This window comes from Mus caroli, chromosome X, assembly GCF_900094665.2.
Source record: "Mus caroli chromosome X, CAROLI_EIJ_v1.1, whole genome shotgun sequence".
Classification (NCBI taxonomy): domain Eukaryota; kingdom Metazoa; phylum Chordata; class Mammalia; order Rodentia; family Muridae; genus Mus; species Mus caroli.
Window position 1 is genome coordinate 109,770,042 of NC_034589.1, and position 12,998 is coordinate 109,783,039.

At 34.6% G+C, this 12,998-nt stretch overlaps 2 pseudogenes; both read left to right on the forward strand.

Moving 5' to 3' along the window:
• The first annotated feature begins 2,322 nt into the window (after positions 1 to 2,322).
• LOC110287506 lies at positions 2,323 to 2,644 on the forward strand (annotated as a pseudogene).
• A 9,504-nt stretch (positions 2,645 to 12,148) lies between these two features.
• On the forward strand, positions 12,149 to 12,871 carry LOC110286358 (annotated as a pseudogene).
• The last annotated feature ends 127 nt before the right edge of the window (positions 12,872 to 12,998 follow it).

The window sequence follows — 12,998 nt, forward strand, 5'->3', positions numbered from 1 at the left end:
GTATAGTGACTAAGTAACCTTTTGACCTAGTCCCTCACTTTGCTTGCCCCCATGGTGGGTTATTATGATTTGGTCAGCAAAGTAATAATACATTTTGAACTTATGGGTCAGTTATTAACATTACAGGTATTATCTTCAGGGGAATTCTCACAACACGGTTTGGGTGGTTTGTGGTCTTTGTCAGAATTCAGTGTGGGGCAGGAGAATTGCTAATCTTGTTATGGTTATTTCTCAGAGAACAGCTAATATTGTTTTGGCAGCCTGTAGGCTCAGTCATTTTGACCACTAAAACTATGTTTTTACATTTGTTTAGTCAGCCAGCATCTTTATCTGGCTCTGTACTTTGCCTGCTAGTACAGTTTGGAAAGTCCTTTTCAAAGGGGGAAGGTACTGGGTTGCCGCAGACCCTCTGGGCCCCTTTGTCTGCGTGGAACAGGTCTCTAGTCATGGGTGGGCAAAGCGTCAGATGAATGACAGACAGATGCACATAGGAGAGGTTGTGTAGAATCTGAATGTAATTTGTCAAATCGAGCATCAAACTTTTTATACAGAAGACAATAAGGAGGTTGGGTGACAAACCTGCAAGGTACAAAGAGGTTACTGGAATCTTACATAAAACAAAGGAATGCAAACACAGAAGGTCTAATGGGAACCACCTGGGATAGAATTCATTGTTAACAACTGGGATCAACAAGGGCTCCACCTAAGATTCACTTAATCTTAGAAGCCAGGGTCAAGGGCTTCGTGCCCTTGCCATAGTTCCTATTCTAGTCTACTGTATAGTCCACCTTCCCCTTAAGCCATTGTAAATATGTGTGTATGGGTGTAACTCTGCTAAAGTTCAAAGTATCTATTCTGGTTTCTCCTTCGGTCTGAAACTTCCTTCTTCCTTAGTGATGGTAAATTCCTGTGTAAGGGAGTGACTTAGCTTTTATTCAAAGTGATAGTGTAGTTCCAGAGGCTATTCTGAATGTCAGTGAATAGCAACATTCTTACTGAATTTCAAGCCCATGGTCTTGCTCAAGGACGTTCTAGGACTGTTGGAACACTGGCTTTAGCTATGTCAGAATTCAGTCTTAAAAGGCACATATAATAGGATAATACTAAAAGAGAGCATGTGGATTCATACACCAGACTAACGTGGGAATGGAAAATTAATGTATGGATTAGAGAGAATGCCAAACTCCAGGAGTGAGTTTCTGTGAAACTCTTCTGCCTCATGAGTAGCTTCCAAGCCCCTCGGCTTGTCAAGCTGATTCGACCAGAGCGTGTGGCACTGGGTGGTCTTGAATCCATTTTGGATATTACAGAACACCATCCAGGCAGCATACACCAGCTGATATGAGGCCCCCAACACATATACAGCAGGGGACTGCGGGGTCTGGGTTTAGTCCAAGAAGATGCACCTAACTTCAAGAGCTTGGAGGCCCCAGGGAGTTTAGAGGTCTGGTGGTGTGGTGGTTGGGATGGGTGGGTACATCCTCAAGGAGACAGGGCAGAAGGAGGTATGGGATGTGGAACAGTCGGGGGGTGGAGCTGGAGGGGAATAAAGTCTGGAGTTTAAAATTAAAAACAAACAAACAAACAAACAACAACAAAAACCAGAGTAACTAAAGTAGCGATGAGCCTAAGCAGTGATTAGCATCTGAGTTAACATCACTGCTATTCAGAAAAGATGAACATGAAGCATCATTATTATAATTAATATCAAAGTCATTGGAGGTCTTAGAAATTCTATTGGAGAAAAAAATTAATTGAAATGTGTTGAAGGAAATGGAATAAATAGGAGGTCAGATAACATTTTTTTCACTGTTTTCTGTAAGCAGAATGATTAGAAATATGACAACCTACAGATTTAGAGTCAAAATCATGTGATTCTCATTTGTTTTATTGTATTAAATTATGGGAACTTAATAGTGTTTGCCTGTTAGTAGAGATGATCTATTCCAGTGCAAGTATTTCTCAGGTTGGTTCCATAGTTCAAAACAATCTTGAAATTGGCAATAAGTCACTCTTCTGATATGAATTTATGTAGGCCCATCACTATCATTTACTGTTTTTAAGTTCAGTTGACTTAATAATTTCATTATATCTATTATTTTATTCATATAGCATAACAGCAAGACTGTTATCAGGTGTCAGAGATCGCGTTCACATGATTTCTTCCTACTCTTCTTTCAGAAATAAATTTACTGTCTTCTAAGTTCCTCATCTTTTGATCTCATCACGCTATTTACTTGTTAGTTATGTGTCTCGTATCTAGGCCAAAATATGCAACAAAAGCAGCTTAAAGAAGGATGGTTCAAAGTCCAAGCAGCCGAAGAGTGTGGTTAGCAAGATGAACAAAGATGCACAGATGAGAGCAGCAATTAACCAAAAGTTAATAGAAATTGGAAAAAGAGAACACCTCAAAGAGTTGCTGAGAGCTAAATTAATTGAGTGCAGCTGGAACGATCAGCTAAGGGAACATGGTAAAGAGGTAATTAAAAAAAAAAGGACTAGAACATGTTACTGTTGATGACTTGGTGGCTGAAATCACTTCAAAAGGCAGAGCCCTGGTACCAGACAGTGTAAAGAAGGAACTCCTACAAAGAATAAGAACATTCCTTGCTCAGCATGCCAGTCTTTAAGGGTGAATTAGAATGTGTTGATCTGTGGATTCATTTCTGAAAGTAAAACTTGCCATAGTTAGAAATTGATTTCCCAAAATAAAATCCTTTTTTATATGATGGTATACAGTTTTCAGTAATGTATACATTGTATTGATTTTTTCCTTAAATGTATTATTTTAATAAATATCTCATGAATAAGTTTCTTTTTTTTTTTAATTTTGGAATTAAAAGAAAAGAAAGATGGTTCACTTTGGTACACAAATTGTGAGTATAGCCTGTCATGGTGAGGAATCATGGTGACAGGAACTTGAGGGTGCAGGTCTCCTGGCCTTCACAACATAGAGTGATGAATGCTGGCACACAGCTTGCTTTCTCCTTTTTACTCAGTCTAGAATTCCATCCTATGGAATGGTGCTGCACACAGTTAAAAGGGGACATCTTCATTCCAATTTATTACCTAATCATGGTAGTTTCTTAGAAGCATAGCTGAAGCTTGTTTCCTAAGTTATCTTTAGATTTTTCTCAATTTAACAGGCAACATAAACCATCATTTCATTTATGTCCAAAATATCACATTTGAAGTATAAATGCTGTTATCTAAATTAACATAAGCTAAAATCTTCCTGATTTTGTTTTGTTACAAATGTCAAAGTTTCAGCCCCTAATTCATGGGAGGAAAAAAAGTACACAGGACTAGAATTTCTCCATCTAAGAACATATAAAATGAGAGAGGTTAGTAAGTTTTCCCTGCTACCTTCAATACACAGTGTTATAATATGTATTAGCAAATGAGTATAGCAGATATTTGAATGATAGAATGCAAGCATGGAGGAAACAGAAGATGAGAAATCACAGGCTCAAGCACTTTGGAAACAAGAAAATGTTGGATATTTTTCAGACTATAATCCATAGTCTTGACTGCATTCTCTACGTCTCTTTATTTAACTCCCTGGGGTCTTGGAGTCACTGGTGTGTTCATTAGTTTCTCTCAGTTCTTGATTTCCTCCTGAGTCAGCCCTCTTTTTTGATGAAATGGAACACATTTTTATATCTGAGTGGTTTTATGAACCTTCTTCCTGCCAGTAAAATATTCAACCTCACAGCTTTTTTGTCATTTTTGTTCTTCATGCTCTTTCCTTCTGACTTGACTTTAAAATATTTTCTCATTTTTTATTGATAGTATCAAATGTAAAATATACTTTGAAAATACAGCATTGAGGAAATGAAAAGGAAATGTATATATTTCCAATATGATATAAAATACCTGCTTCCTCTCCAAAATCTCAATTCTTCTTTCTCAAGTATGCCAGTCTGTCCTTAGTAATTCTTCATCCACCATTCATATTTCATATGCTCATATCAGAGGCTACATTGCAAGCTTCCCATTTTGCAAAACTTCTTTTTATTTTTAACCATCTCACGGCCTATTTATTGTTTCCTGCTTATCTCGTCATGTAGTATTTATGAATTCACTGCAGAAACTTGTGGGCTCAAGCTGAATAACACTGTGTTCCACACCAGTGGACTAACTTTTTCACATAATTCCTAACTGTTCTTAGCTTCTGTTCAGATGAATGCAGGATTTTAGAATTTCTAGACTTGCATTCATTTGATTAAGAATATATGAGTTATCTCTGAATATATTTGGAAATGTTTTGTCTGTAACTGAATACTTGAATTTTTTAATCTTTATGTTTTGAAAGATGTAGAAGCATACACTCTTTCCTCTATATATCCTTTACTTAGCTCTTAGCTCCTTTTCTCTCTCTCTCTCTCTCTCTTTCTTTCTTTTTTCTCTTTCATTCTTTTTTCTTTTAGTTGATGGTGTCCTTGAAACTCTAGTGTTTCAAGACAGTGCAATGAAAGGCATATATTTGCTTTTGGATGGGACAATTGGAATGATCATTTTGCCCCACCTCCCACTTCTGAATTCACTGAAGACAGATTTACCCATAGAATGGCAGCATCAGTTGCTGCTACTCTATGGGAGCTCTGCTTGCATGCTTTCTCTTAAGCGCTCATCTATAATAAAATAAAATTTATTTCTGCAGCTCTCTTTTCTATTGTGGATGAGATTCCTTCTTTCAGTTCACAAATCTGATACCTACTGACCCTGTGTAAAACTGCTGGCCTAGTAGCCCCCTAATTTTAAGACTACCTAATGTGAGAAGGCTTCTTTCATCTGCAAGGATCCCTAAGATAACTCTTATTTCAGTAGTGCTTTTCCTAATACTATCCTCATTTCCATCTGAAGCCTAAAGTACTTCACCTTGCTGACTATACCTTATTTTTCTTACCGTTTTACTATTCACCAGAATCATCTATGAATCTATAAACCTTCACTTTCTCAAGCATGGTTCCCCACCCTTTCTCCAAATCCTGCTATAGAATAATTTCAATAGCTCTTTCACACCTTCAGGTATATATAGTAAAGGGAAATAACCAATTTTTAGATGCAAATATTGTACTACTTTTCTGATATTGTAGTAAATAAGTTACAACCAACTTCTAAAGAAACATGATTTATTTTGGCTGATAATCTTAGGTATTTGAGTGTATAAGAAATCTTATTGACTTGGAACAAAGGTGGCACATTACAGAGAATTTGGAAGAACAGTACCACAAACTCCACAATAGCTCTCGGCCTTGATGTTTTTTTTACATTCTTCCCATTGTAGCACTTGAGATGACCAGCCTTTAATTCAGGGACTTCTAGAAACATTCAAATTTAAGCAATAAGAAGTATTTGAATAGTTTAAAATTATGCTTTTCATTAAATTCTTATTGATTTATGAATGAAAGACAAATCCCAGTTTGACACACAAAAGACTTCATGATTTTCGCTTCCTCAATCTCACTAGGTTTGTATCATATCACATTCATCTTTGAGCTCTTAAACTAGAGTCACATAGAGATTATTTGTGGTTCTCAAGCTTACTATAACAAATGTTCGTCAGAATGTTTATGAGTACTTTTGATATTCCTTTAGTGTTCTTATCTGCACTCTATGATTATGTCATAGTTGAGACTGGAACTAGAACAGAACTTGCATTCCAAAGATCTTCCTGACCCGTCCCAGACTCAAATTTGATCCCATTTTTAAATGCAAGGTTTTTTAAAGACTGTAATAGAATGTAAGTTCTGATAGTCTGGGATTCTAATTTCCATATCTATATGAAACTCACTGAAATGCTTTTCAGCGATATGGTTTAATTAATCAGTTTTTATAAGTAGTATGTTGGTGAGGAGAATCAGTAAGTAGTATGTGACGAATTTTAAAAATTTAACTCTGGTATCTTCAAAAGGAAAAAAGCAAGCTTTTGTTTAAAGAAAAATATACCCATATTTTGGAGGGTAGGACGAATGAAGTGAAAGAATATTCATCAAATTTGTAAGTGTCTAAATATGAAATTTGCTTAAATTTCAATATTAACTTTAAGAAATTTTTTAACAAGAGAAAATGTTTACTGTTTTTCAAAACATTGTACACTATTTAATTTCATTCTTAGAATCAGAAATGTCATATTTGTTATTTTTAAAGACTTTATTACTTTTACTATATGTCTATGAATGTTTTTAACTAGAATATACTGTTTTGTTGTCTGATTTATGATCCATTTCGCTAATTCTGAGTAACATATCACAATTATCACTTATTGACAGGAATATATGTCACCAATAAATAATTCTAAATATTTCACAAATACAGACATAGCTTTTGAGATGCTTTCGATTTTATTTCCTGTCTTAAAGATTAAAATGACTAAATACAGATCCTTCTTTATTTTGTTTATTGCAAACTCAGTCCAATGAGCAATGAAAAACATATAACTTCTCATTATTAGGTTTTTTTTTTTTTTTTTAGGTCTAGGATTAGAGTTAGGAGATGATTCTGAAGAACTCATGGGTCTATTTTCTTTTTCTTGTTGATTTGCCATTACTTTCATTAAACTGTAAGTACCCATGGGGGATTTTCATATATAAAAATTCTTACCAATTCTTCAAATATTGATGTCATTAACCTTTATGAATTTCAGTAAAAATCACAGACATATATTCTGTTTGCTTACCAATTTTGTATATCATATATATTTTTCTTCATATAATATCTATAAATTACTGTTGTTTATATTAACATTGCAATTACAACATGCTATAGCCATGTGAACAAAGTTTCCTGGGAAGAATGGCTTCTTAAGTTGAACCTTCTGCAAAGCTGAATAACTAATTAGAATTTAAGTGATTGTAGAGAGGAAGGTTGTTGCTGCCCCCAAATTATAAGTTTTTTATGCTATCTCTGGCTCCCTTAATGGTCATTTCTTGCCCACACCTGTGACTGATGTAACACAGCTCTGACTGTCAGGTAAAACTCTCTGAAATGTGTCAAAAGATGACTAGCTTCCACCAACAAAAAGGGTAACAATTTTGTCAGTTAGTATAGGTGAGATTTTCCAACTTCTATGTAAATCTCTTACCTGATGTCTCCACAAATTCATTAAAAAACTGTCTTGCTTTGTGCTTTTCTTCACTGTGTTGATATAAAACTTCTTCAAGCTGTTACTACATTGGAACATGAAATTTAAGATTACATGATTTTTTTCCCCTAAGCCATGATCACTTATATTTCACTACAGAGTGTACTATTGTCCTTTTTTATATAAGAGTTCTATTTCTGTGTAATATTTATATAAAGTTAACACATGATCCAAAATAATGAGTTCAATAATGGTATTTTTTTGAGTAAATATTTAGATTTAAATTACTTTTGCCTGTTTTCTAACTGATTTTATATTACATTATTTGAGCATCTAAGTAGGAAAGAATGTTTTGCCCATATTGCTATTTATAGATGAGTTACCTACCCATAGCCCTATTTATAGATGAGTTACCTAAGACTAAGAAAGATTAATGAATTTATAAGCCTTGTATCTTCATATTTTCATGTCCCATTAGAATTAAATTTGAATCCATGTTCTGCCTTATTAACTAAGTGTATCCATTTTCAACGAGTGGTTGAATTTTCTACAGCATAATTTTCAAATCATCATAACCATCATTATCAACAACAACAACAACAACAATAACAACAAAACATTTGAAAATAGATTATATTACAGTTTCAAAACAATAACCAATTCAAATATTTATATATGCTTTTAAGTATATAGTCATATCCAAACACCGTAAATTAATATTTTCATTTTATCTATGAATACATGATTTTGGGTGGCTATATATACTCTATGAACCACAAATTAGAAAAAAAAATAGTAAAATAATTTTGTTTCTGAGGCTGGTTTAATCTTCTTAATATAATTATCTCTAGTTATATATCCAATTTTTATTCCCCAGTATTTATTAATAATCTCCCATGCAACTTTTACACAGTTACTATGGTGTAAGAAATGGACATATTTTGATCTTTAACTTCATGGAAGCTACATGGGTTCAGAAGGGAAGCATCAAAATCAGTACAAGTGCTCAGAAAAACTCCCCTACATAAAGGACCTTAATACTTAGATAAAATCCACATAGTAAAGTAGCATTTCTGAAGACAGAAAAAAAGTCATTCCAATAGAAGTATTCACAGAGCCTTCAGATTGTACTTAAGAATGGCCACAGTATCTGTCACTGTGTGTAGTTGCAGTATATTGATGACACTACATTTAGTGTGCAGAGAAGTCTGGCAGCCAATTAATTTCTATCAAGACTTCAATGAGCTGTTCACCAGAGTCAATTTCTTTCTTTTATTAGCTCAATTGAAAATGGCTTTTTTGACTTAGATTTCTAGAAGTATTAGCTGAAATATATGTGTAGTTTCTAAGAGTTTCCATCTTCATTATGTACCTAAGCTACAGTAGAGAAGTATTATTTCAGTGACTGATAACATCATATAATTCAATGAAAAGAAAACTCTAGAATATCAAAGAAGAGAAAACAAAGAAAATCAAGTAAATAATTTTAAATAATATATAATCAAGGTTAAAATATAAGTCTATCAAAAATATACATCTTGTTATTGTTGTTTCTCTGTTGTGAGAGAAGTTATGTAATCCTTGGGACCCTTGGTGTCCTGGAACCAACTATGTGCACGAGGATATCCTCAGACTCACAGAGATAGACCTGCTTCTGCCTCCTGTGTACATGGACTAAAATTGTCTGTTCCCATTCCTGGCCTTTCTTTTTTCATTCTTTCTTGTGTGTGTGTGTGTGTGTGTGTGTGTGTGTGTGTGAGAGAGAGAGAGAGAGAGAGAGAGAATGAGTGTGTGTGTGTGTGTGTGATTGTTTGGTTTTTTTTTTATAATCTGTTACAAACAAAAAGAAGAATAAGTCAAGAACTATATTTTCCTACAATAAAGAATTAAAAGAAGAATTAAAAGAATTAAAGAAGTAAAAATTAGGCAATTTCAGAGGACTGCTGCCTCCCAACCCCCAAGCTTCTTTGTCAAGACTCTACTCTGCTCACCAGGATTTCTATACCAGGAATATACAGACCATACAGTTTATACTGTCCTCCATCTACTGACCACTTCTTCCTCTTAGGCACATACCACTTTGAGGCCACAACTGGGTCCCCTGATACATGCCAGCTACCCTGAGCTGCATGTAATATCTTATCATGCCCCACCACCCCTGGTCCACCTACCTTCAACAAGCCTGCTGCACCAGGAACATCCATGTTAGATCACTTCTATTTCTAGTCCTCCCCCCATCTCCTGGCCTCTGAGTCCTTTGGGGCACACCCAGCTTCCCTGAGTATTGCATTGTCCCCTGAGTAGAATTATGCATACCAAGGCTATCCACCCAAAGCCTACAACACTGGAAATATCCTGTTCAGGCCCATTTCCTACTCCAGGAACATCCACAGACAACCAGATGACTAAAGTCCACTATAAGAACAAGATTAACAAGAACCATGGCAACGGTACCTCCAGAGCACAGCAATCCTTTTACAGCAAGCTTTGAATATTCTAATATAACAGAAGAACAAGAAAATGACTTAAAATCCAGTTTTATAATTATGACAGTAGTCTTTAAAGAGAAATTGAATAAATCTCTTAAGAAGCAAAGAAAATAAAATTAAACATGTTAAGGAAATGAATAAAACGTCTCAAGACTTCAAAATGGAAATAGAAGCACTAAAGAAAACACAAACTGTAGCAATACGAAGACAAAAAACCTATGGAAAAGAACAAAAAACTACAGAAGCAAGCATCACCTGCAGAATACAAGAAATAGACGAGAGAATCTTAGGTATAGAAGATACAGTTGAAGAAATTATACATCAATCAAAGAAAATTTTTGACACAAGACATTCATGAAAATTGTGATACTAACAAAAAGAAATCTAACCTAAGAATAATAGAAATAAAAGATGGCGAAGAGTCTCAGGTCCAAGGAATAGATAATATTTTCAACAATCATGGAAGATAAATTTTCCAACCTAAAGAAAATAATAAACATACACACATACAAAAAGCTTACAGAATACCAAATAAATTGAAGATAGATAAGAAAATACTCCTGCCCCATAATAATCAAAACACTAAATCTGCAGAACAAAGAAAGGATATTAAAAGATTCATGGGAAAAAGGCCAAGCAACATATAAATGTAGACCTATCAGAATTACTCCAAACTTCTCAACAGAGACTCTAAATGCTAGAAAGACCTGGATAGATATCTTCCAGCCTCTAAGAGACCACACATGCCAACTCAGACTATGATACTCAGGAAAACACTCATTCACCATAAATGAAAAAAATGAATATATTACAAGACAAAATCAAATTTAAGCAATATCTATCCACAAATACAGGCCTATAGAAAATTCTAGTAAGAAAACTCCAACATAATAGGTTAAATGCACCCAAGATACAAAATAATTCCACTAAAAGAAAAAGAAAAGAAAGAAAAAAAAAGAATGAAAAGAAAAGCAAAAGAAAAAAAATGAAGGGGCACACACACACACACACACACACATACACACACACACACACACACTAACAAAATCAACTTCAAAATAAGACGGATTAGCCATTATTGGTCATTATTATCTCTCAACATCAATGGATTCAGTCCCTTGATAAAAAAAGAAAAGACAGGGGCTAAGAGAATGGTTATGAAAACAAGATCTGTCATTCTGCTACATACAAGCAACACTCATAAGCAATAAAGGTAGCTATTTCTTCAGAGCAAAGGATTGGAAAAAGCAAACAGACCCAAGAAGTCAGCTGGAATGGCCATCACAGTATCTAATAAAATAGACTTTTAACTAGAAATTAAGTACACTTCATATTCATCAAATAAAGAATCCAGCAAGATGACATCTCAATTCTGACTATCATTTGCCCAAAAGAAAGGACACTCACATTCATAAAACAAACATTATTAAAGCTTAAATAGCACATTGAACCCCATTTCATCAATAATGGAAATTCAACCTTTCTTGCTCACCAATGGACAACTCATCCAAACAGAAGCGAATCAGAAAAAAAAAATAAAGATGAAATAAGCAGTTGTTATGAATCAAATGGACTTAACAGATGTTTCAAGAACATTTCACCTGGGTACAAAAGAATATACTTTTTTCTCAGCACCTCACATAGTAATCTAAAAAACTGAACATGTTGACAAAGCAATTCTTAACATATACAAGAAGATTGAAATAACCCCATATATCTTAACAGACCACCATGGAATAAAGGGAGATTTTAAAAACAACATAAATAAATAAAGCCTACAAACTCATGGAAACTGATAAACTCTTTACTATATAATCCTTGGGTCAGGGTAAAAATAAAGAAATTAAAGTCTTTCTAGATTTCAATGTGACACAATAAAAATAATGCTAAGAGGAAAGCTGAGAGCACTTAGTGCCTTCCTAAGGAATTTGGGGAGTTTTCATATAATCAATTTAAAAATATACCTGGAACCCCTAGAACAAAAAGAGGCCAACACAACAAAGAGGAATAGACTGAGGAAAATAATAAAATTTAGAGTGGAAATCAAGAAATTAGAAAAAAAAAAAAACTACAACACTACAAAGAATCGATAAAACAAAGTGCTGTTTCTTTGAGAAAGTCAACAATGTAGGCAAAGTCTTAGCCAAACTATGTAAAAGACAGAAAGACAGTACTCAAATTGACAATTTCAGAAAAGAAAAGGGAGACATAAAAACAAAAACATAGGATATTCAAAGCATCATTAGGACTCACTTAAAACATGAAAAATTAAATAATAAATATAAAATTTTCTAGATAGATACCACTTAACAAAGTTAACTCTAGATCAGATAAACTATTTAAACAATCCTATAACCCACAAGGTACTAGAAGTAGTCATTAAAAGCACCTCCTACCCAAGGCAGAGCCCTCAGGTTCTGTGCAAGTGTGTGAGTTGAAATTGAGCCCCCTTAGTTGCGGATCGTTCGCCTAGCCCATTAGTGCGACTGGCCCAGAGTCCTACTGCCATCATATCCTGATACCTGCGCGTGCACACACACACACACACACACACACACACACACACACACACACCCCTGCTTCCAGGTCTCCGTTCTTCAAAAACGTGGCAGGCGACACCGGGTCTGAAAATTTACATGAGGAATTTGGTTGTTATGGTCCAATAGTAGATTTGAGGATGTTTGTAATGCTTAAAATGCTTTATATAATTTGAACAGAAAATGGTGTTGCGGGCGTCAAACTGAAATACAGTTCACACAAGGGAAACAGAACACACCAAATCAAATGAAAGCCAAGGAAGGGAGGAATGTATACAATTCTTTCTGATAGGACAATTATGACCTATATAGATGTTCTTGAAGCTGAAATTATGAAAGGAGGAGATCAAGGAGTGGCTCCTTTTGTTATAACTATAGGAGATACTACAGTCCTAGAAATAGACCAATTGGAAGACCATGGCATAGCTGAAGCCATTCTGACAATAATAGATTCAAACACTGAAATCATTCTTTTTAAGATCAAAATTCAATTCAAAGTCATGGTCCAAATCACAACCCAAGGGGGGAAAAAAAATGAAGGCTAATCACGTTCTAGGTATGCATCTCACACCAAAACTAGAGGCACCTCAAAAACAGATTCCAAAATACATTATAAGTCTGGCTCAAGATATGAAAAGGAATCAAGGAAAAGAGAACCACCTAGATCCAAAACTCAGTCAAGATCACAGTCGAGGTCTAGGTCTAGGTCAAAATCTACATCAAGGTCTTGGACAAGTCCCAAGACCAGTGGCCACTAATAGCATAAATCATGATACTTCTAGGCACTTATCATTAATTTACTCATAGTTTGGTATACTTAAATTATCAGGAATACAATGTTGCAGTGATGCCATTAAAAACGAACAATTTTTTTTCTTTTTTTTT